General features: G+C 48.5%; 1 protein-coding gene and 1 long non-coding RNA gene across 6 annotated transcripts in view; both read left to right on the top strand.

Moving 5' to 3' along the window:
- ZNF536 (zinc finger protein 536) overlaps positions 1-22,658 on the top strand; it is a 420,861-nt gene that overhangs the window by 309,951 nt on the left and 88,252 nt on the right. The window lies entirely within an intron of this gene.
- Positions 5,959-8,420, top strand: LOC141371217 (uncharacterized). Its single transcript, XR_012375985.1, has 2 exons — positions 5,959-6,132; positions 8,139-8,420. It is a non-coding gene; the product is annotated as an uncharacterized lncRNA (long non-coding RNA).

The raw sequence follows: 22,658 nt of genomic DNA, 5'->3' as shown, positions 1-22,658 counted from the left end.
TGGATGGATGGATGGATGGATGGATGGATGGATGGATGGATGAATGGATGGATGGGTTGGTGGGTGGATGGATGGATGGATGAATGGGTGGATGGATAGATGAATGGATAGATGGATGGATGGATGAATGGGTAGATGGACAAAGCTATGAACAAATGAATGAATAAATAACTCTTCAGGCTTGACAAGTTTGGCTATTGATGGGGACTTCGGAGCAGTGATTATGCCTCTAACAGTCAGGAAGGGTTGATTATGACTAGAAATTCAGGAAGTAGGCTTGTGACTCACAGAAAGTACCAGTTGACTCAGAGTGGGATGTTTGGTGTCACCCAGCCTTTTGTGCTTCTAGAATCAACAGTCAGCATAGCTAACTGTAAGCCCCCTGCCAAGCAGGCCAGGCCCACCTTTGTCACCCACCTCTTCCAGCCTCACCTCTGCATTCTCCCAACTTCCCTGAGATGCATCCCACTGGGAACACCCTCCCTTCTGCACCACCTACCTGAAATTCAAGGCCTGTCCTCCAGCAAGCCTTTCTTTTTTTTTTTTAATTTTTTATTGTTATGTTAATCACCATATATTACATCATTAGTTTTTGATGCAGTGTTCCATGATTCATTGTTTGTTCATAACACCCAGTGCTCCATGCAGAACGTGCCCTCCTCAATACCCATCACCAGGCTAACCCATCCCCCCACCCCCCTACCCTCTAGAACCCTCAGTTTGTTTTTCAAAGTCCATCATCTCTCATGGTTCGTCTCCCCCTCTGACATACTCCCCTTTTCTTCCTCTCCTGTTATCTTCTTCTTTTCCTTTTTTCTTAAAATATGTTGCGTTATTTGTTTCAGAAGTACAGATCTGTGATTCAACAGTCTTGCAAAATTCACAGCGCTCACCGTAGCACATACCCTCCCCAATGTCTATCACCCAGCCACCCCATCCCTCCCACCCCCAACCACTCCAGTAACACTCAGTTTGTTTCCTGAGATTAAGAATTCCTCATATCAGTGAGGTCATATGATACATGTCTTTCTCTGATTGACTTATTTCACTCAGCATAACACCCTCCAGTTCCATCCACGTCGTTGCAAATGGCAAGATCTCATTCCTTTTGATGGCTGCATAATATTCCATTGTGTATATATACCACATCTTCTTTATCCATTCATCTGTCGATGGGCATCTTGGCTCTTTCCACAGTTTGGCTATTGTGGACATTGCTGCTATAAACATTGGGGTACACGTACCCCTTCGGGTCCCTACATTTGTATCTTTGTGGTAAATACCCAGTAGTGCAATTCCAGCAAGCCTTTCTTGTTGACCCTAGGCCACATGTGTCATCTCCCACTTGACAGCCATATAACATTCTCTCATTGTCTGCACCACATAGCTTGACATTTGAAACATCAGCTTCAGCATTTGTCACACTGCAGTGGAAAGTACTGGGGCTAATTTCTTCATTTATTCAAGAAATATGCAGTGAGCTCCCACTCTGTGCCAAGCACAGTTCCAGATACTTGAAATATATCAGTCAGCAAGACAAGCCCCTCCAGATTGCCCCTTCCCCTGAAAAATCCTTGCCTTCCTAGAGTTTACACTTAGTTTGGATCCCAGCTCAACCACTTGGGAGTAATGTGTCTTTAGGCAGGTTACAAGGTATTTCTAAGACTGAGTTTTATCATCCATAACGTGAACTGGCAGCCACATCTCTCTTTGAGGGTTGTTATAAAAGAGGTTATGAAACAGAGTGCAATGGGCCCTGCTCTGTGCCCACCCCTAGAAACGTGAGGGCTCTGTGCTTATCCTGGTTCTACCTGGATAGATGAGATTCTGGTGGGCAACTGGGCTGTAGCAATGTTCTTCCATATGTGTTGATGCAATAAAGAAGTGGGAAGCCCATAACTGGCCCCAGCATGAGCGGGTTGGCAAGAACACTTGACCTCTCTGCTCCATTGCATGTCCACAGTCACTCAGGACCTTTCAAGACTCAACATCTAGGGTCAAAGTTCCAGAGAGGGACACAGCTGAAATTCAGAGCCTAGAGGGAAAATTCATGGAGCTAGTGGAAGAGTAGCTGGCCCAAGAGCATCTTTGAAGACAAACCCAGGAAGCCATGTTCCTTCCTTCCTCCCTCCCTCCTTCCCTCTTTCTTTCCTTCCTTCCTTCCTTCCGTCCTTCCTTCCTTCCTTCTCTCCCTCCTTCCCTCTCTCCTCCCTCCTTCCTTCCTCCCTCCCTCCCTCCTTCCTTCCCTTCGTTCCTTCGTTCCTTCCTCCCTCCCTCCCTTTCTCCCTTCCTCCCCTCCTTCCTTCCTTTCCTTCCTCCCTCCTTCTGGCACTTGGTATCATTTCCAATACTGAATATCATTTTTAAAAAGTCTCTTCTGGCTAGCCGTCTTCTGGAGGGTGGTCATAAACAGGTAAATTATTTGCAATCACTTCTTGAGGCAATAGTGCCTTCTGGAAATTAATTACATTTTCACACAGTTAGCCTGCTTTTTGCCTACCTGTAATATACTGTGTGGATGGAGAGTACCATGAGTATTATATAGTACTTAATATGCAGTATTGTAGTCCAAGAAACATTTGTCAACATTATATAATAATCTATGATCAAAACACTAAAACTTGTCAACTCTTGGAGTCAGTTGCATTGCAACTCCACAACTGAAACTCATTTAAAAGTAAATGAAAGTCAAGAGGATGAGATTCAATTAAAATTAATTTAAAGTATGGAAAAAATGATTCACAACGATATAAATCAACACATTGTTATTGCCCACTTTATCTTATCCTATAAGGGAACTCTCTAAAAACAACCAGAAAAGATTCCTAGATGAGTGAATGATAAACATGTATACATGGTTCTGTCTACATAGATCTTGAGAAAAGGTTAGAAAAGAGTTAAGATACCCTTTCCTTCTAGATCCTCAACCAGCCATTTCCACCATTGTTACTCTTCTAGACTGAGGCATAGCAGAAATACAATTAAAAATCTTTCTTTGCTTTTTTCCCTCCCATTTTTGAGTATGCATGCAATTGCACTGATAGCAGGATCTCAGCAGAGAAATTAACTTCAATAATCTATGGATTACAAGACATATCAAACCTTCAAAGCACGCCGATGTTAGATCTATTCTCAGAAGGGCTTAAATGACTTTAATAGTTAACAACAAATGATAGGGTGTGTGTTTTCCAACTAAATCAAGATCAGTTGGCGTTACTTCCCCATTCTCCCAGTCTCTTAATTATGGCAAGCACATGCTCCGCCACCCATTGTGAAGCTCTTGAGGTGCTCACCCCTTCGTGGCATCTGGCATCTACTTCTGGGTGTAGCAGGTGTGGCAGGCTCCGGGAACTAGTAAGGGCCTGGCCAGACTGTCCTGGGCCGCCTCCTTCAGCCTGTGGTCCCTTGCATCCTTTATTTTCAATTGAGCTATTGATCTCCAGCCTCATAGCCTGGAGGGTTCACTCCTGAATGGATTAACAAGGCTGTGTTTTAGGTGGCAGCCTTCTGGGGGAGAAATGCATCTGTTGGAGGATGGCGGTGGGGGCGCCTGCACTGTCGAAGGGGTGGAGGTTCCCTTCCGATGGGACTGGGGAGAAGCCTAGCGCTTGCACGTGCCGCGAACCCCTTTTGACCTGCTTATTCCCCACCACATTTGCAGCCTGCAGCCGTGGTAACTCGGAGGTTCACAAGGTTAAGTTGGAGTTGCTTCTGTAACTGGTGCATTAAAAAGGTACTTCTGTTTACTACTTAACTACTGTCGGTGGGTGCATGCGTGGCCTTGCCACTCAGGGCACTCTGCCCCCTCTTGTGGGAGTCCCACTAGAGCTCAGAGGCCCCAGCTGCTAAGTTCAATCTTCATCCAGCAGCAACACGTGGCTTCCCGGGGAGCTCCCTGGGCTGGCAGCTGTGCCTTGAATCGCAGATACACCTGCTGGGCTGCAGGTCAGACTGAGCACAGATCTTACCCAGCTCGCACAGCCATCTCAGGCCCTTCTGGTGGACAGCACCCATGCAGAACAAGCAGGGTGTCCTGTCACCTGACTGTGGGTATCCCCACGGCAGGGCCATGCCAGGCCTGGGCCTTGAGCCCACGTTCTCTTGAGACACTAATATGGTCATGACTGCATCAATAGACGCCGAATGTCCTTGTCACAGCGGTCAGCAAGAGGACCAGGGGGTTACCTGTGCCATCCCAGATGTCCCATTGGGGAAGCAGATTGGCAGACTGGAGGTCAGCCCAAGGAGAGAATCTAGAGGAGGAGAGGTCTGGAGCTATGCAGAGGGACGGTTTCCCAGAGTGGGGCATGTACTTCTCACCGAGGATGCCACAGTAGACCCACAGCCCACAGAAGCGTCATGGAAAATGAATTCCCTTTCCAATTTTCTTCTGACCGTTCTGATTAAAACCAAGAAGAAAATATCAGTTTGGAGCTGCTCTGTCTTTTGCGCCTTCCCAACACTCACTAATCACAGTTCTTAACCCAGAGAGAGAAGGTCTGAAGCCTCAGAGCCTCTTTTAGGCAATTGCTCCTGCTGCAATAGGATGTGGCTCCCACTTTCACTGTTACGAGTAAATGTACCTGTTTTCAAGTTGAGTCCTGGGTTTCCATTTATGGTTCTGATATAAAGCTTTCTTTTGGAATGAATGTATTGGAGAGTAAAAAGAGCTATTTTATTTTAAAAATTTACTTATTTATTTTTTAGAGAGAGAGAGAGCGCACACATAAGCGGGGGTGTGGGGGTGGGGGGAGGGGCAGAGGGAGAGAGACTCTCCAGCCAACTCCCCACTGATCGCGGAGCCCAGCGCGGGGCCTGATCTCATGACCCTGAGATCATGACCTGAGCCTGAACCAAGAGTCAGATGCTCAACTGACTGAACCACCTAAAGAGAGCTATTCTTTAAAAAAAGTATATACAGGGACACCTGGGTGGCTCAGTCGGTTGAGCGGCTGCCTTCGGCTCAGGTCATGATCCCAGGGTCCTGGGATCAAGCCCCACATCGGGCTCCCTGCTCAGTGAGAGCCTGCTTCTCCCTCTCCCTCTGCCTGCCGCTCTGCGTACTTGTGCGCTTTCTCTGTCTCTCTGTCAAATAAATAAAGAAAATCTTTAAAAAAATAATAATAAAAATTAAGAAAGTGAATACATAACAGTACAGGTGATAGAAGAATATGGTGGGAGTCCCAGAGGCACTATGAAAACAAGTGCAGTTTGGGAACCGGGGCGGGAGGTGTCTCAGTGAGCGGGGGCGGGGGGGCCCTTCAAGAAGCTGCTGAAGAACAGACTTGGTGGAGGAGGGTGGGAGTGTCTCTGGATGTGCTGGAAGATGTCCAGGAGACCTCAGAACTGGATCCAGTGGAAAGTTGGAGGGCACCAGGTATAGGTTCAGAATAGGAACAGACCTCCTACTTCTTAGCCCCCTCCCACCCAGGGCAGTGTGGCATGCTCCTTCGGGTGGTCTGTGCCACGGGGAGGGAAGGGCTCAGCCTTGCTGCCGAGGCCCCTGCTGGTGCCAGGATCCTGTGCGGCAGACCTTCATTGCTCTTGCACACCAAGATGGGCGGTGCTGTTGACTTCCTGCCGGGGGGTGACAACTAAGAGACACATTTTGGTTAAATCGATCGCTTAAGCAATGAGAAGTTTCCATTACTTTCTTGTGAAATCAAAGGGGTCCAACCACAACCCTCGTTTTGCTTTGGCTGTCATTGCTGTGCAAAGAACTGGTTCTGGTACCAAATACCTCCTTCCACAGACATTCCCTGGGTTGTGGATGTCTGAGAATTTCATGCAAGTGGTTTATTTGGGGGTGACCTCAGGAAGAACAGGTAGGGGGTGGGGCAGTGAGGTAAGGGAAGGGAAGGAGACCGTTAAGGGCTCTGTTACCAAGCCCGTTACCATGGTGGCCCCCTGGGGTTCCACGTCACTGGGGGACGCAAGAAAACAATGTGGGATGCACTTCAGAGTTATCTCAACTGAGGAGCAAGTTCTGGGGTATTTACTCCCCGGCTCTCCGTTTGTCCTTAGCTGAGGGTTGCGTCTAGGGAATTAATCCTCTGGCTCTTCCAACTGGCCCTGCACATAGGCGGGGCGCGTCCATGTCCCATTCCCTCCCAACAGCCTTTGGAGGAAGAGGTGAGTGTGGATGGGGATAGGGGTGGGGTGCTATGGGCATGTGCCACAAAGGATCTTTGAAGATGATAAAAAGCTGACTCTATGTCTAGCCTGCCCCCTGGGTCCATCCAGACAACCCAGTTTTGCTGGGACAGTTGGACTCATGCGTCTTCTCGGTGTCAGGCCTGGGCAGAGCTGACGTGGGTCATGCCAACATCAGGGACCTTCCTCATGGGTTCTCTGACCTGTCGCATGAGAGCTGAGACACTCTCGATGACAGCCAGAGTGCTGCCGTGTGTTCCTAGTGTCTCCTTGGGGGAGCTTGACAGGGACTGGGTGGTCAAACTTGTTCCCCCAGGGACGCTCCTCCCAGGGCACTTGGGCCCTGGTGTTGTGGGCCACAGAGTGTGGATGACACGCCAAACTTTTGGTGGCCTACAATGTCTTCCAGAAAGTCTTTGTCGGCCTTCAAAGCTTTTGCTTTGCCTTTGGTTTGGGAAAGGCAAGAGCTACCAGCTTTTCTTTTCCTATCATCTCCATCAAAAGGGTCCTACAGTGAGTTTTAAAATGTTCCCGCCCTATATGTGCTATCAGTTTGCACTGCAGGCTGCAATACACTTACAGCGCTAGAAGTAGACACCCCTCCTTCTACTGGACGTTATGGCCCCAGGAGGAGGGAGACCTTACTAACTACCTCGCCAAGCCCCTTTACTCAGTAAGGCCGGTTCCTCATCTGCACAATGAGGACCGTTGAGTGTCTCAGAGGACCTTCCAGGTCTAATGTTTGTTTTTGGTGGTTCTTCCTAAGCCAGCAATTACAAAAAAAAAAAAAAAAAAAAAAAAAGCCTCTTTGATGGCTGGCTATTTGAGGAAGGGCTGGTTGGGAATCAGGAAGAATAGATGGAAATCCTCCCAGGTAGCAGGGAACCGACATATGGCTAGTGGTTGCCGGCAGGTGGCGGGAGAAGACCAAGGTCTTCTGGTGTGTCCCAAATCACAATGCCCCGTGCACAGGGCCCAGAAGGACACAGATGGGAGAGCTCAGCACAGCTGGGCCTGCTTCCCAGGCAGTCGGACCAACGCCACCAGACAATGGGAAACTCACCAGAAAGGCAGAGACACATGCCCCCCACCCTTTTGGTAGAAGAGAATTCAGATGAGAAGGAGATGACAACAAAGGAGAAATGGCCAGTCCTCCTGCAGAGATGGGGGTCAGCTCTGAGATGCTGGGCGGGGGGCTGGGGTGTGCGCTCTGTTCATGCTCTGTATGTCCGTGACTGCTACGTCCTTCTGCCTTGTACCCTCCCTCAGCCACCCCATTCACCTGTCCCATGCACAGCCTCCCCTCTGAGTTTCTTGGAGGGGTTTGTTGGAGCAACTTGAGGAGACACAACAGGCTGTCTTGGGCTTTTAATCACAAACTATAATTTTATTAAAATATAAAAGAAACCCATCCCTCAGAAAGGGTCACTGCCCTTCAGAGTTGCGTATCAACATGAGCAAGGTGGCTTTGGAAGACTTTCCCAGCACCCTTTGGAAAGCTTAGTACTCACTTGCTGAGCAGGTAGGGGTGCGTTTCTCCTGCTTTGGAAATCATTTGAATATTTATAAATTTAAGTATTTATTTTCATATTAAAATTAAAGTTCTATTGTCTTGCAACTAACCTGCCTTGTTCTGCCACTCCAAAACAAAACCTTCTCTGGTGTGATAACCTTTATTTATAGATGGCAATAAGCATATTTAGCAATATTATTATTCATGACCCTTGCACTAAATATCATAATCAGAATACAGATGTGCAAGGTAATTTCCATGCACAAGTCACTATGCATGAAATACTTGCAAAGCAAAAATAGCATCCATTTTGGGATAAATTTTCCATTGGCATTGCATAAAGGTGTCAAGGGGGCACAGAGGATTTCAAGGAGTAGAAGTTGGAGAGACTTTAAATCAAGAGGTGTCCAACACACTGGGAGTACAACTCCTGGCAAGTCTTTTGAACATCTTTTGTTGGACCCTTTCTTAGGACGCGGAATGAACATGAGTCAGGCAGGTGGGCCTCTGGATACAAAGTGCGGCTGGCTGAGTCAAGCCCCCCTTTGACCCATACCCCGTCTCTTCGAATATCTTCTTTACTTTCGTCAGACAGAAGATGCAGATTATCAGATAAGCAGCACGCCTGGGCTCAGCTCACTAATTGACTGAACAAGACGCGGTCACACTTTATACACCATTCCATAATGGATTTTCATGTTTGTGAATCCTAACTGGCTGTGGAAATGAAAAGCAAATGTCTCATAATCACAAATATCTTCTGTGTTTTTTTTTTCTAAACCCAAAGATTAAATCAACTTTACCCCCCATTTGCCAGCAAGTTCATGGTTGTAGAGTGATGATAAATGATCTGGTGATGGACACATCCGTTGTGCTACTGTTTAGCAAATTCTTATAAGTGATTGCTAGATATAACACATTTCTCAGTTAGGTGTTACATGAATAATTGGTATATTAAAGAAAGTGTGAAATAAACAGGTATAAAGCTTGAAATGCGTTTATTATTTGCTGAGGATTTTCACATCCATACCATTTAGAAGCCATTGTCAGGTTCAGCATCTTCTCCCATATATCTGGAGCAGAACCCTTCATTAAACCTGTTGTCAAAAGATCCTTTGGTGCACATGCTATCAAGTATTTATAACTACAGCCTGGTGGATCAGAGAGAAGATGCTGTGTGAAAACCACCCAGCAAAAAACCGGGCAGAAATACCTGCATCTGTCAGTGTGAGGGTGGGAACAGTCAGAGTTTGTCCAGATGGATCAGTGGGGCCTCCTTCCTCTCTTCCCTCTCCCGAAGCCTGCTGCTTTTCTATTTCTTGGTGTCTGATCCAATTCCAGGCCAATCCCAGCTTTACTGTGCCCTCCCTTGGAGTAAACACCACTTCCTTGAAACCCCAGGGAGGTTCCCACTGGTCCGTGGGCAGCAAGGAAGGACGCTCAGGGGAAGAACATGCCTGTGAGCTGCCCTGTGGCCGGGTCTCCCAATATTCCAGATTCGAGGAGATTTGGGGCACTTCTGTAGGGATGTGATGGGGGGAGCCGGGGAGGAAGGCGGCAGCAGGCCGCCGTGGGCTCTTGTCCATGCCGCTGCAGACGGACCAACGCTGGCCAGCATCCCAAAGGTACCTTCTCTTATGAATGGCTCCTACTTTCTGGAAATGGAGCATTTCCTACAAAGGCAGGCATGCAGAATAGACGCAGTTGTGACTCTCTGTGAAAGCAAAACCCTTCTAGTCTGTGGCAAGGCCAGCTCTGGCTCTGAGGAAGCTGGCAGATGAGGGAGTTTTGCATTTCCTTGCCATCCCCCCCCCCCCGACCCCAACCCACTGCCTCCCAAGCCTTCCTCGGGACTGATGACTCTAAGCAGGGAGGTCAGCTTGTCATTAGGAGGACTGTTGTTGAGCTACCTGGCAGTGGCCTCCCACAGAGCCTTGGGCTTGAGAGCTGGGGTCAGCCGGCCTGCAAGGCCTTCAGAGCACTTGGAGGGCATGAGCTAGCTGGGGAGAGTGAATCTTCCAAGGTGGAGGCCTGGAGACTCTGAGAAGACAAACTGGAGGCTAGATGCAAGGGTATCATCTGACCTCGGGGAGCAGCTGGCCGCCCAGGGTCTGCCCCACAGCCCCTTCTTGGTTTCCTCCTCTGGTCTTTGCAAACTACCACACGCAGCATCTTCCATGGGGCTGCCGTGAGCTGCACTGCCCCCCAGATGTCAAATACCAGGTCCAGTCAGTGACCCCAAGCCCTTTCTCGGAGCAATTGGTGGGCATTCGATGCCGAGGAGCGCTCCTCGGATTGCTTGCCCCAGACCTCAACCGTCACCTCTGCTGGCCTTGCCCAACAACACGAAGTCACTGCTCGGCGCAGCCCCCGCATCTGTCCACAGAGCGCCACCAGCCGGTGCTCCTTGCTGCACCTGGGCGGGCTGTGCAAAGGCAGAGGGCAGGCCTAGGGCCCATTCTAGCCCGCTCTCTGGGGCTGCCTTCTGGGCCATGGCCTGGGCAGACACACATGAGCCAGGCGTGGGTCTCCCCGCCTTCTGTGCTATCTCAGGCTGGGTCCTTCTCCTGGGGGGAGCTCGGCGGCCTGCTGCCGCCTTCCTCCCCGGCTCCCCCCATCACTGGCCATTGCCTTCCTTGCATAACCAGTCGCATGCACGTTGCTTGACTTACCCCATGACACAGACTGCAAGAGATTAAACAGCAGCCTTGACCAGAGCATAAGGCCTTTGTCCCCAGTATGCCCCCTGGAGTCCCCTGGAGCCCCCTGGAGCAGTGCAGGGGGCGCACCCGGGCAGTCAGGGGTTATTAGAGGTCCTGCCCACTCCCCGGTGCTGCAAGCTGGCCTGCCCGGCTCCTTCCCTCCCCACTTCTCTTGTCTCCCTCAGGACAAAAACCACACGGACTTGCATTCAGTTCAGTGAAAATTGAAGCCAACATCCGAGTTAGCCCAGCCCAGAGGAGCTGTGTAGACGGGCCTGAGTGTGGATTTGAGGTGTGGGATTCAAGTCACCCCCAAGCCTCTCTCCCTGGGTGCCCTGAATCCCACCCCACCGCGGAGGAGTGCCTGTGTGTTCTGTGTTGCCTGAGGCAGGCGGGTTCCTCCAGAGCTGCTTCTCTCTGTCAGTGTTTCCCACATGGGCCTGCAGGCAGGTGCCCCAAGACGCAGCAAGAAATGCTTCCCAAGTGGGACCAGGGAACCAGAGAGTGGAAATGAAGCTGGGCCAGTTCCGCCCGAGGACTTGGGTTCCTCTGAATGACACACATGGCCGTCCCCTCTGCCCATGTAGCTGAGAGCTGGGTACCCCACCCCAAGTCTTCCCTCAGGCCCCGGGGGCGGTGCTGGGACCTGCTCCTGCTGGACCTCGGTTGTCTGTCCCTCCCACTGCCTTCTCCAAGTGCTTTCTTTCTGGTTCTTTCAAAATCCCAACTCTGCAGGGCACCGTGGATCCCCTTAGCTGTATTTAGTTGTGCCCAGGGCCTCCCCAGACTCCTGCTGTCCTTTCCCGGCCACTGGCCACGTTTCTGGGCGAGAGGACCTGTCTTGTCCGGAATTCAGAGCTTTGTGGGACAGGGGTCAGGGCCCAGAGAGAGGGGAGAGGGGAAGGGGAGGCCGGAGTCCCAGGGGCCTGTGACAGAGGGGCCCTGAGGAGGGGCAGGGGTGAGGGGCGTCTCCAAGGGTCACATGCTGAGGAAGCCCGCACTGACCCTCACTCTCAGGGCTCAGAACATCAGAGGTTTGTTCTTTGCCTTCTTTGCCTCAGCTAATTCCCACCAGGACCAGAGCAGAGATCGGTATGTCTGTGGGACATACTGTTCTTTCTCCTTATAGACCTAATGTGGCTGAGCTATTCTGGGCAACCATTTAAATAAAAGCCACTTTGACTAAAGAGCAAAATATATTCCCCCGAATGACAGCAAAAGGGCAGAGCTTGGAAAGCAAAAGAAAAAAAGAAATAACAAGGGGGGGGGAGGGAAAAAAAAAGAAAATGCAAGGCATTCATTTTTCCTTTGTACTTTTTAATAAAAGAAATTCTCCGGCTGCTTAAAGTGACACATTAAAAGATGTACGTATCGTGGCTTTTAAAAACACAATTAGATAACACCTTGTCAAATACTTATATTCTTTGTTGACAGCCTCGTGCGCAGGCACAATCCCAGCCCAGCCACTGGGGCAGGTGTCTCCCCTGACACCCTGGCAGCCGAGTCAGCCATTTTACAGAAACGTTACTGTTTACCACTTTAATCATCAATCCACAACCAGTCACAACAATAAGTCAGAAGGAGCAGTAAATTATACTTGTTCAGCCCTGATGAGTTTGAACTGTTTTGCTGAAATTAACTGAAGTAATTATCTATTTTTCTAAAGCTACAAAAAGAAGAAGGAAAAAACCCCTCTAGTCGTGCTTCCGTGGTTCTGCAAGTCGCTGGCCGTGCCATATTTAAGGACTTTTTTTTTTTTTTTTTTTTTGGTCTGATGACCACATAGGTCAGATGAGGCTGTGGGATGAGGCGGATTTCATACGTGATAGTCTCCTTTTTGGAGCTGAAAACAAATCTTCCCCGCAAAAGAAAGCTCTCCGGTTACTGGACCGGTTTCTCCATCCACTGGATTGGTCTCTTTGAGGAGCCTTCACGCTTTAGGGGCTGTTTCCAGTCGCAAGGCAGATTGCAAATCCTCAAGAGCAGAGGCTCTCTGGGTTTCCGTGATCTTAAGTAAAAGTGGGGGAGGACCTTTCCATTACGACCGGAGCCCCTACATTTCCTGGGTGAGCCAGTCTGGACCTCTAGTCTTGCAAGACCCCTGTCCCTGGACGGGTCACACAGAAGTGGGGCATACCAGGGGACAGAGGATTTCCCCAGGGCTTGGAGGTCCGTGTTTCTGGCCTCCCGGGCTCCTGTGGAGTGGTCACCCTCCACCCCTAAGCTGCTACACACTTAGGTCTCCCTGCGCTTACAGCAGGATGCACAGCGCTTGTGTCTGCTTCTGTGGGGGGAGCAGTTCGAGCTTTGGAAACAGGATGTCATATTCCTGACCCTCTTGTGTTTCCCCTTCTGGAAAACAGGGCCGGCCTGGCAGGGTTATGCTGAGAAATAAACGAGCTTCCGGGAGATGGTGGGGGTGATGGCAACAACACAAGGCTTGGCCCCTAGGCGATGCTCGGTACTTCTGAGTTTACCTTGTTCTTGGTGATACACACGAAGGCAGGTAGGGGAGTGATCAAGAGCACAGACGCTGGGGTCGATTGCCCGCACCTGACACCTGGCTTCCCTGCGATCTTGGACGCGTTGCTCGCTGCTGCCTCGGTTTCTAAATTATGGGTAATAGTTACCTCTGTGAGTTGAATGAAAACACGTATGTAACATATACAGTAAGTGCTCAATAATGTAGCTACTGCAGTTGCTGCTCACAGTACTCAGCACAGGTATGTGCCTGTTGTAGGCATGCATCACTGATGGGGCGGGTGAAATGCCTACCAGTTTTCTGACTTCAGAAATAAAGGAAAGTTCTAGCTGCATCCCTGGTGTCTTGGCTTCTGGGCTGTCCCTCCTCCAGCGACTCCACTGGAGTGCAGGGTAAATGCCCAGGTGTCTTCCAGACATTTCACCTGTGAGACGAGCCTCCCCGGGGCCCTACCTGGTTTTGGGAGCCGTGCTGTAGCTGCAATGTGACTCGTCCGTCAAAAGGGAGATGTGGGTGTCCGCGTGTCCATCGGGGCAGGATGACTACAGAGCCCCCCGTGCCCATGCAAACCCCTCCATCCAGAGCTACGTGAAGGATTTCGAAAACTCTTTTTCAAAGCCATACGAAATATATATCCTTGTCTAGATTATTCAAAAACCTAGGGACTCCACTTTCGTCTTAATTTTCTCGGTAATTAAGGCAAAATTAGAGCAAACAAATGGTTAGGTGTGGGGAGGGAGAATAAAGCATAATTATCCACTCCATCTATCTAGACAACTCCCATCCACAGAAAAATTGTTCACTCTACCATGTTTTGATCTGGGTAAACATGATGATTTTACCCAGTGGAACATTATTTTCTGTGATTCATTGTGATAAACCAACGAAACTCTAATCTGAAGTTCTAATTTAAAAATACTACCTTTATATTTAAGCTTAAGGAGAACAGTGGTTTGTCTCCTTGGTTTACTAGAATTCTTTCCCTTCTTTCCCCCATTTCTCCCTCCCCCCTTCCTCCCTGATCCCTTCCCTCCTTCCACCCTCTCATCTTTGTTTATTCATTCCTATATATCCATTCAGTACACTTTGCCAGTTCAACCTGGCCTCGGATTATAACCTAGAGAATGGACCCCATCTTACTCTTCGGACTAGGGCCATTTGCATCCCTTCACAAAACAAAGCAGAAATTGTAGATTCTTTTCTCATCATATGAAACATGAGAGTTACAAGTGAGGCTTTGAATTTGGACAACAATGGCAGGACAGACGAGGACCTGATGAGGTTCTATAAATTTCACAAAGCACATTTGTCTCCCTTTTCCCTGGCAACCTTGAGGCATTTTGCCCTATTCATGGGCCATTTTGTGGACTAATGGGACGAGTTCACCTAAAAGCCAGTGGGTTCCCTCAGAAATTCAGTGGCAAATCCCCACTCTGGATTTGATTCTTGGCCATAGCTTGCTTGTATCATGGTTATAATATGACAATTTTCACCAAGTGTCACTGGAGGAAAGATTGTGACTCTGGGCTTGTATTCTACTCCGAAATATTCCTAACTATTGACGGATCCTGGTTTTCAAGAACCACAAACCCAGACGTGATCTGGGGCGCAGTCCAAGGCCAGACGAAGGGAGCAGGACCAGAGTCCTCACGTGCCCATCCTGTCTTGAATGCATCTAACGTGGCTCTTCCAGGCTCCAGCACCTCCTCACTCCCGCCCCTGTCTGTCCAACCCCCCCCACCCCATGTACTCAAGGCATCTTTGATGAAGTACACAGGAGGGGGAAAGAGCGCCCCAGCACGGTGCCCAGGGATGCAGACATGGCTTGGCCGGCACCCCAAACAGCAGAGATGCCCGCGCCCCTGGCTGGTCAGCATTCAGGCCCGAGCCCCGTTATGTGCCCCCACTGCCCTTCCGTAGCTCGTAACAGACTCAGGAGTGATAGCGACCCTCTGTCGGTCTCAGAAATGTCAGGCCCCAGAGACTTTGGCTTTAAGTGTTTCTGCTAAGAGTGGAGTGTGGACCCATTAAGGAGAGCTTTTTTTAATTTTCCCCCAGCAACTCCTTGTAAAGTGAAATGGTTTTTACTGGTTGTTTCTGTTGTTGACTGAGAGACTTCTTTCTGATTTTTAGGGATGAAGGTTTTCTGAGGTAGGGCACAGCTGGCATGTAGGCCCTGCTTTCTGGGGGGAAAGTCTTCGGCTGAAGGGTCTAACCACTACATTCTCAGACCAGGCTGAGGAAAGAGTTGAGTAGAAGAGGGACTCTCCTCACACTTTCTGTGTCCATGGGTGAGCACACCGGAACCTCAAATTGTGGACTTTGGGAGCCAGAAGGTACCAAAGAGCTCAACTAAATGGCAACTTTTATGGGAAGCCTGAGGCCTGGAGAGAGAAAGTGATCCACCCATGACCACATACTCTACTCCTTCAAAGAGTATTGACTGAGTTGTGACTGGTTGCCAGGCTTCAGTGTCTGCAGGGAACCCATCAGTGAACATCGAAGACCACTGCTATCTGGGAGGGTGCATTTTAGAAAGTCACATGCCAGGAGCACATGGGCAGCAGGCTGGAGGCCCGTGAGGACCTCTTTCCCTCAGCCTGCTGGACACAGGGGCTCCTGAGAGGAGGGCCCTGTCCCAGGTGTCTGAACCACCTGAGGAGGGCCCCGGGATGGCAGGAACCCTCGTGGCTGAATATAAAATTGGAACGTGAGCATCTCTGTTGTGGAAAGGAACCCATAGATACCCCTGAGACCTCCGATGGGGACATGACTTCTGAGAGGAGTTAGATTCACTTCCTGGGACCCATTGCTGAGAAACACACAACAGCGTGGGCATCTTGCTCTCTAGGAGAGAGCAGGCGGCCATAGGTGTGAATACAGGGGGACCCAGAAGGCTGTGGTCAAGTTGCCTTCATGGAAGAGGACCCGGGACAGAGAGTTCCTGCTATAGGAAGCTGGGTTCTCCCAAGCTCACTGTTGGATCATGTCATGCTGAGTGGGGGCGGCGATACCATGGAATGGATAAGGCTCAGGACGGTCCTGAGAAACTCAGAAATTCTATGTTAGAACTTGCTCATCATGGGGAGAACTTCCTTGGCCCAAAGAAGGAAGCCAAGGGCATTAAAAATGTCACTTCTCCATGGTCATCAGGTAGGTCTCCATTCATCCTCAACTCACCTCCGAGCAGAAGGTCGGAGTGCACTGGTGTGCACTGCAAGTTTCTGTCGGGAAGTTCAGTCCCCCACAGTCCTCATCTGCAATGGTGACCAAAACACAGACTTGGGATGGGGGTGGGGTTTGGGATGCTCATTTCGGTGCAACGATGAGGAATGAGGAAGCAGGTGGCTGGTAACCTACGCTCACAGGTTAGATGTTTACACACATTCTTTCCTTCAATAGGTATTCATTGAGCATCTGCTGTATGCCAGGCTCTGTTCCAGTCAGTGGGGCTAAAATGGGGAACAAAACAGATGAGGTCCCTGCCTTGTGCAGCCCACGTTCTTGCCACCTATGTACCATGCTGATCCAGCTCAAATACACTTGTTTATATTTAGAGCTACATTTAGTGCCCTTGACGACCAAAATCCCATGGACAGCCAAAGTCACGACTGGGTGGATGATATTGCTGCTCTCCCCATGCAGCTAGCTTGTGCAAAAAGGTTAAGTCGGTGATGTTGCAAGCTCAGGGGTCCCATGTGTGCCACCAAGCCTGTGTGCATACACACGATTATCTGGTTTGAATTTAGGGACCTGGTCCAAAGGAGCCAGGCTACTGACTTCTGAGTAGTTGCCAGGGTTCAAGGAGCAGGTCGGCAGAGGCGCCCAGGGAGGAACACGTTAATCAATATCAAGTCTGTGCAAAGGCAGAGCGGTGTTCTCTGTGTAGAATGCAGCTTCTGTGACCCAGGATTCGGAAAGCATGCTTGCCGCCTAGGTGCTCCCGAGAGACCTTAATCCTGCCTTTGAAAAGCTGCTTAAAAATAATACTACTAAATAAATCTTCACCATGGTTGGGAGAAGATAGGCATCTGGGCCCTGCCCCAGACAAACAAGGCGAGGCTGGAAGCTGCAGGCAGGCACGGTGTTAGGCGTCCATCCACCGCGTGGCCTGCCCGGTGTGTCCTGGCTGTCCTCCGACTCTCGGCTCTCCGACCATGCCGACCTTCGTCTTTAGATTGCACACAGGTATCACCATAATCATGCAGGAGCTTGTGGCTGGGACACGCATTCAGTGTCTGCCAAGTGCTCTCGACTGGAGGCCGTAGGAGGACCCAACTGGGCGTGCTTTGGTCATCCCGGAACCCTCAGGGTCTGACCAGTGCCTGAAACCGAAAAGGCGCACTAACAGAGACAGGCTAAGAAGAACAAATGAATGAAAAATGGTTGGATGGAAAGATGGATGGATGCATGGACCACCAGCGGTATTTTGTGACTACGGAAATGGTCAAAACTTCAGTGTCCGACCTACCTTCCCTGACATCATCGACCCCAGAGAGACTGCACAGATGGTCCACAACTTCTCAAGTCATTTTAAATTAACAAGTAAAACCCACGCGTTTACCTGCAAAAATACTGCAGAGTCTGCTCCTCACACCAGGTGGAAAGTAGCCAGATAGTCATTGTCTCGCAATTATCATCTTATGGGTCATTTGGGATAGGACTTTTTATCTATTAAATATATAATTTAAAAATTCATTTCACCAAGGGAACAAGAAGGTGCCCCCAATCTTAGACGCTGACAATAGGGGTAGAATTGAGTATGTAACTTGCAAAGGGTGGTTTCATAAAGCAGTACCGTCCATGGTAACATTTTTTTTTTTTTGGAAAAAAGTAAAATAGTTTTTTAAAAAAGGACGCGTGATCTGAAGCTTCAATTCTACTTCTAGCAATGAATATAAGTGAATAATTAAATATGTGCCCAGAGTAAGCCACGCAGATGCTGCACACACTGTTCTATGCAGGAGGGGAACAATGGAAGGAACCCCGGGTCTCCAGTGATAGGGCTTTATTGAAATTAGATAAGGCACTCGAACAATAAAATACATTTCTGGGGATAAGTATGGAGGGTTGCCAACAGTATGCTATTAAGTTTTCTCAAGTTATAGAAAATATATATGGTAGAGTTCATTTTTGTAAAAATATGCACATTTATAATATGCATGCATGGAAATATTTTGAAGTCTATATTCCAAGTCTATCTTCTATACTTGGGTATTATTTTATATTTTGATATTGAGTATATGTTACATTTATAATAGGAAGAATATCTTTTCATCTTGGAAAATATAAAATAAAATAACAACGGGGCTTTAAAAAGGCTGCTGAACTTTACAGAAATGTCAAGTGTTTTTGGCGAGAATTATATCAGCTTCATTGGTTTCTTCTTCCTTATCACAGACACTAACGGGTCACCACATACACCTTTGATGAGTCAGCATGGGATAATAAGCTAGTTGTTACATAATAGGTTAACATAATAGGTTAATTTTGTCTTGGTAGACAAAATCTGTCAACAAACTGAGTTTGTGGACCTTGGGGGATGCATCGAGGTGATGTTGATTCAAAAGTAGCCAGCCCCTAAGGTAATTAAACCAACACCCTTACTTTTCACATGTAGAAACTGAGGTTCAGACAGGGTGGGTGACCGGCCAGAGGTTGTTCAGCAAACCTGAGGCAGGGCTAGGACGGTCCTGGCCCCTAGCCCTCCATGTAGGAACGGCTTTGCATGGTAGGGCTCTGGACAAGGAACACCAGGGGGGCTGTGTGCTGTTCCTCCAGAGGCGGCGGGCTTCCCAGACTCCGGAGATCATGCATCTCAAGGCAGTTCATGCTGCTGGGTAATTTATAGTCATTATCTCCTTGCTGTATTGGTAAAGACTGATTATCCCCATTTTCCAGATGGGGAAACCCATTCTAAATCAGGCGGCAGTTACATACTCCGTCTGCTGATGCTGTAGCAAGATAAATGCTGATCCTGGAGGGTCTGGAGGATGCTTTATGACATCAGAGTGCCAAGCACACAGGCAGGGGCAAGCTACTTCCATCACCAGACAGACTCCCACCCGACATCTGTGACTGCCCACCCCCCACCGCCCTTTTTTCCCATAAGAGGGCAAGTTCAGAATGGCTTCAGACTGACCCCGGTCGCTTTCTGTTTCGAGGGAGTCAAATTGCTACTGAGGAGGGAAAAGAGGTTGGCCGTTTGAAAAACCCAAAGTTGGGGGAGAGGAGGAGCCCAGGGCCCATGCAGCGAGTCTTCTCTGGGATCCCGAGCTGAGATCACGTCCAGGTTGCCGGCAAATTGCAAGAGCAGATGTCTCTGGGAAAACGTGCCTACAAGGACATGCACATCTGTCAGGGCCTTTGAAAGGCGCCCTCTTCCTTTCAAGTGCTGAATGCTTTCAGCTGTCCTGGGTGCCGCTGGTCGCTGGGCTTCACAGCTGCGCAGTGGGAGCCCTGCCCAGCTGGAGTGGAGTATTGGCTCTGAGGGCCTGGGGATGCCGAGCCCCTGAAATTGGCAGTGTTCACCCCATGTGAGAGGGAACCCATCATCCTGCCTCTCCAATGCACGGCGAGGGTGGGGGACACCTCACCTGGCAGAATTTTGGTCAAGACTCCATTGGAAGGCAAGGGAACTTGTCTCCTGTCTCACATGGCCGCAGATCCATGATGGAATGGCAAAACTTCATGAGTTCCCACTCCGGGAGCAATGGTCCTGAGTGGGAATGGGATTGGGGTCCACACCTACAAGGGAGGGAGATAGCAGCTTGGGCTCTACAGACTCCATCTGGGACCCTCATGAGCTGTGTGACCTTGAGAAGGTCAGTCTCTCCATACCTCAGTTTCCTCCCCTGGAAAAGGAGGGTTTTGTGATTACCTCCATGGAAGACGGGGCTGAGTAGGGAGAGGATCTGTGGTATAAAGTGCTCGCCACTGGGCCAGGGCTGTCAGTTTGGGGCCCGGGAACAGGTGGCCAGGATGGGGCCACCGGCTGGAACAGAAGAGGGAAAAGAAAGTGAGGATGTCAGAGTGGATGCGTAGGCTGGCTCCGGTGTCCCCCAGGGAGATGCCAGCGTGCTTGCCAGGACATAGGCCATCACCCTGCTGTCTGCATATTGCATAACTTCTGGGACTAAGATTTCTTCTTCGTCTGCAAGCTGAGCAACGTGGAGCAAATGATCCTCTCGCCTCCCTGAAGCCCTGCAATCTAGTGATTTTTGTTGAATTTATTGACAAAAGATTCCTGAATCGCATACACGGCAAAACACCATTAGATCCTTTCCACACGTTCCTTGTAACTGAGTGCAGCTATAACCTGCCCTCAAATTATTTTTTTTTAATTTATGGGTAATTTGCTTTATTTTAGAAAGTGTAAAATGAGGCTTTTTTATTGACATTTTGTGATGAAGATATTTTTATGATTATTTTCATTGTGAATTTTAATTAAGTTCCATTCATCAATAACTCTTTCACCTTCTCTCTTTATCTTTATAATTATATTCAAAAAATTAAAGTAATATATGAAAATAGAAAATAATGAAATAGAAAAATTGCTATTATACATACATATAATATGGTAGGAATATGTTTATGTGTTACCATATAGTCTTATTTTGTTGCAAATATGATCATATGATAAATACACAATTGATATTTTGTTCAATCTGCTTTTTTCACTTAAAAAGAATGAAGTAGCTGTTAGAAGTATTGACTTGAGTCTGGAGTTACATTGTTACCAGTTGCATAGTATTCTTTTATGTGCAATAATCTATTTAACCAGTCTGGTATTGACGCCCATTCATGCAGGATATCAGGTTGTTGTGAATTTCCGTTACTTTGAACAATACCACACCAAATATCTTTTGTACACAATACAATTGTATTTGTACAATAAATTCATAGAAGAGAAATTACAATTGATTTTTAAAATAAATTTGTTTGGAATAATATTTACAAAATCTTAAATGGTATGACTCACATGAAAAGGGACTTTTTCATCAAGTGCCCGATCAGAAGGAACCTTGAACCCTGACGAAGATAATTTTATTGGGCAGACAGAATGGATTTCTAGGAAGTCTTTACCTGGGCCAATTTTTGTGGGTAAACATTTTCTGGGGTAACAAGGAGGCGAATGCTTGGCTTGGGCATCTGCAGGTGCAAGAGTTGGGGAGGGCTGTGTGTGTGATCTGCTGTGCATCAGAATGAGTTCGCTGGATAGGGTCAACGGTGGTCCTTTGGGGGACTTGGCCAAGGGTGCAGCCTGCTGGAACATTCACAGGGTGCCAACTGTTTACCCAGCTGCAGGCCAGAGGGCTCCAGCCTGTAATTTAGAGTGAGCCATGCTGGCTGGTGGTCTGGGGCCTCTGGAGGACACTGGTGCCACACAAAGTCAGGCCAGGTGCTATTTCTGGCTCTGAGGAACTAGGTCCAGGCAGCTTGGGGACCAGGAGTCTTGATCATGACAGTTCTCTCTGTGGCTTTCCGAGGGGGCCAGGACAGGTCCTTCAGGTGACTTCCGTTGTTGTGGAAAGCTACTGTAATCCTCTCTAAAGAAGAAGCAGGACTCCCTACCACCAACATTGTGGCCAGTTTCCTTGATGCTTAAGGACTGGGTGTCAGAGTGGGAATGTCACCTTGAGCTGTGGGCAGGGACCAAAACTGTCATGTGGCCACTTGGGGGGTGTGTGGATTCTCACATCAAAGCCCAGGGCCAGCTGCAGAGGTGGACAGAGCCATGGGATGGATGGCCCCATCCTGTCTGACCTCCTCTTGATTTGCTCACTATGACGCTGGAGCTGCTCATGGAGTTCCAGGGATGGAGCAGCTGGGAAAGGGTTGCGTCTGGACCATAACAGTCTAACAGCATGCTTTACTTTCCTGTTCCATTGCTCCACACACACACATCGAAACCCCCTGCTCCATCTCAGCTCTCAGGAAGAATTACAAAATTAAACCAAGAGTTTTTGTCCTCTAAGAGGTAAGCTGCAAATTGGGACCTGAGCCTTCTAGCAGTCAGTGCAAAAATGGAAACATGATTAAGTATGTGATTCACTATGACCCACCAAAAACATCTTGTGCTCTTCCCATGTGATTCCTAATTACTTTGTATGAGTTTGTATATAAGGAACTTCAAATGTATTTTTGTATAGCTAAGTTCTCCTCCTGACTCTGCTTCTTACGAGGTGTATGGCTAGGCCTTACCATCTTTGATACTCAGTTTTTGTAGCTGTCAAATGGCATAATAATTCTTGCCAGGCCTCTCTGACAGAGCTATTGTGAGGGCCCAATGAAACATGGTAAGGAAAGTGTTTTCTTAACTGAGTAAGTGGTTCATGGTAGTGGCCTGAGATGAGATTTGTATACTTAGGTTCGCCATCAGCTATGGTGGCAGGGGAACTGGTTTTGCTACATTGTCAGGTAACTCAAATGCCTCAAGGCATTCATCCATCCACTCATCCATTCTTCCATCCATCCCTCCATCCATCCATTTCTCCATCCATCCCTCCCTCCATCCATCCATCCATCCACCCATCCATTCCTCCATCCATCCATCTATTCCTCCATCCATCTATCCATTTATCCATCCATCCATCCATCCATCCATCCATCCATCCATCCATCCATCCATTCCTTCATCCATTTGTGTCATAGATATTTATTGAACACCTACTATGTGATAGGTATTGAGGATGCAAAGATGAAAGGCAGAAGTCTATTCCCAGCCCCTCACTTCTTTCTAGTGGAAAGACAAACAAGTACATGGTCATCATAACATATTCTCTACCTTTTTAACAAAAAGAAAGAA

This window comes from Callorhinus ursinus, unplaced genomic scaffold (genome assembly GCF_003265705.2).
Source record: "Callorhinus ursinus isolate GAN/ISIS: 27379988/994484 unplaced genomic scaffold, GSC_fseal_2.0 scaffold61, whole genome shotgun sequence".
Classification (NCBI taxonomy): Eukaryota; Metazoa; Chordata; class Mammalia; order Carnivora; family Otariidae; genus Callorhinus; species Callorhinus ursinus.
Note: the sequence above shows the minus strand (reverse complement) of the source record. Positions and strands in the feature narration are given on the sequence as shown.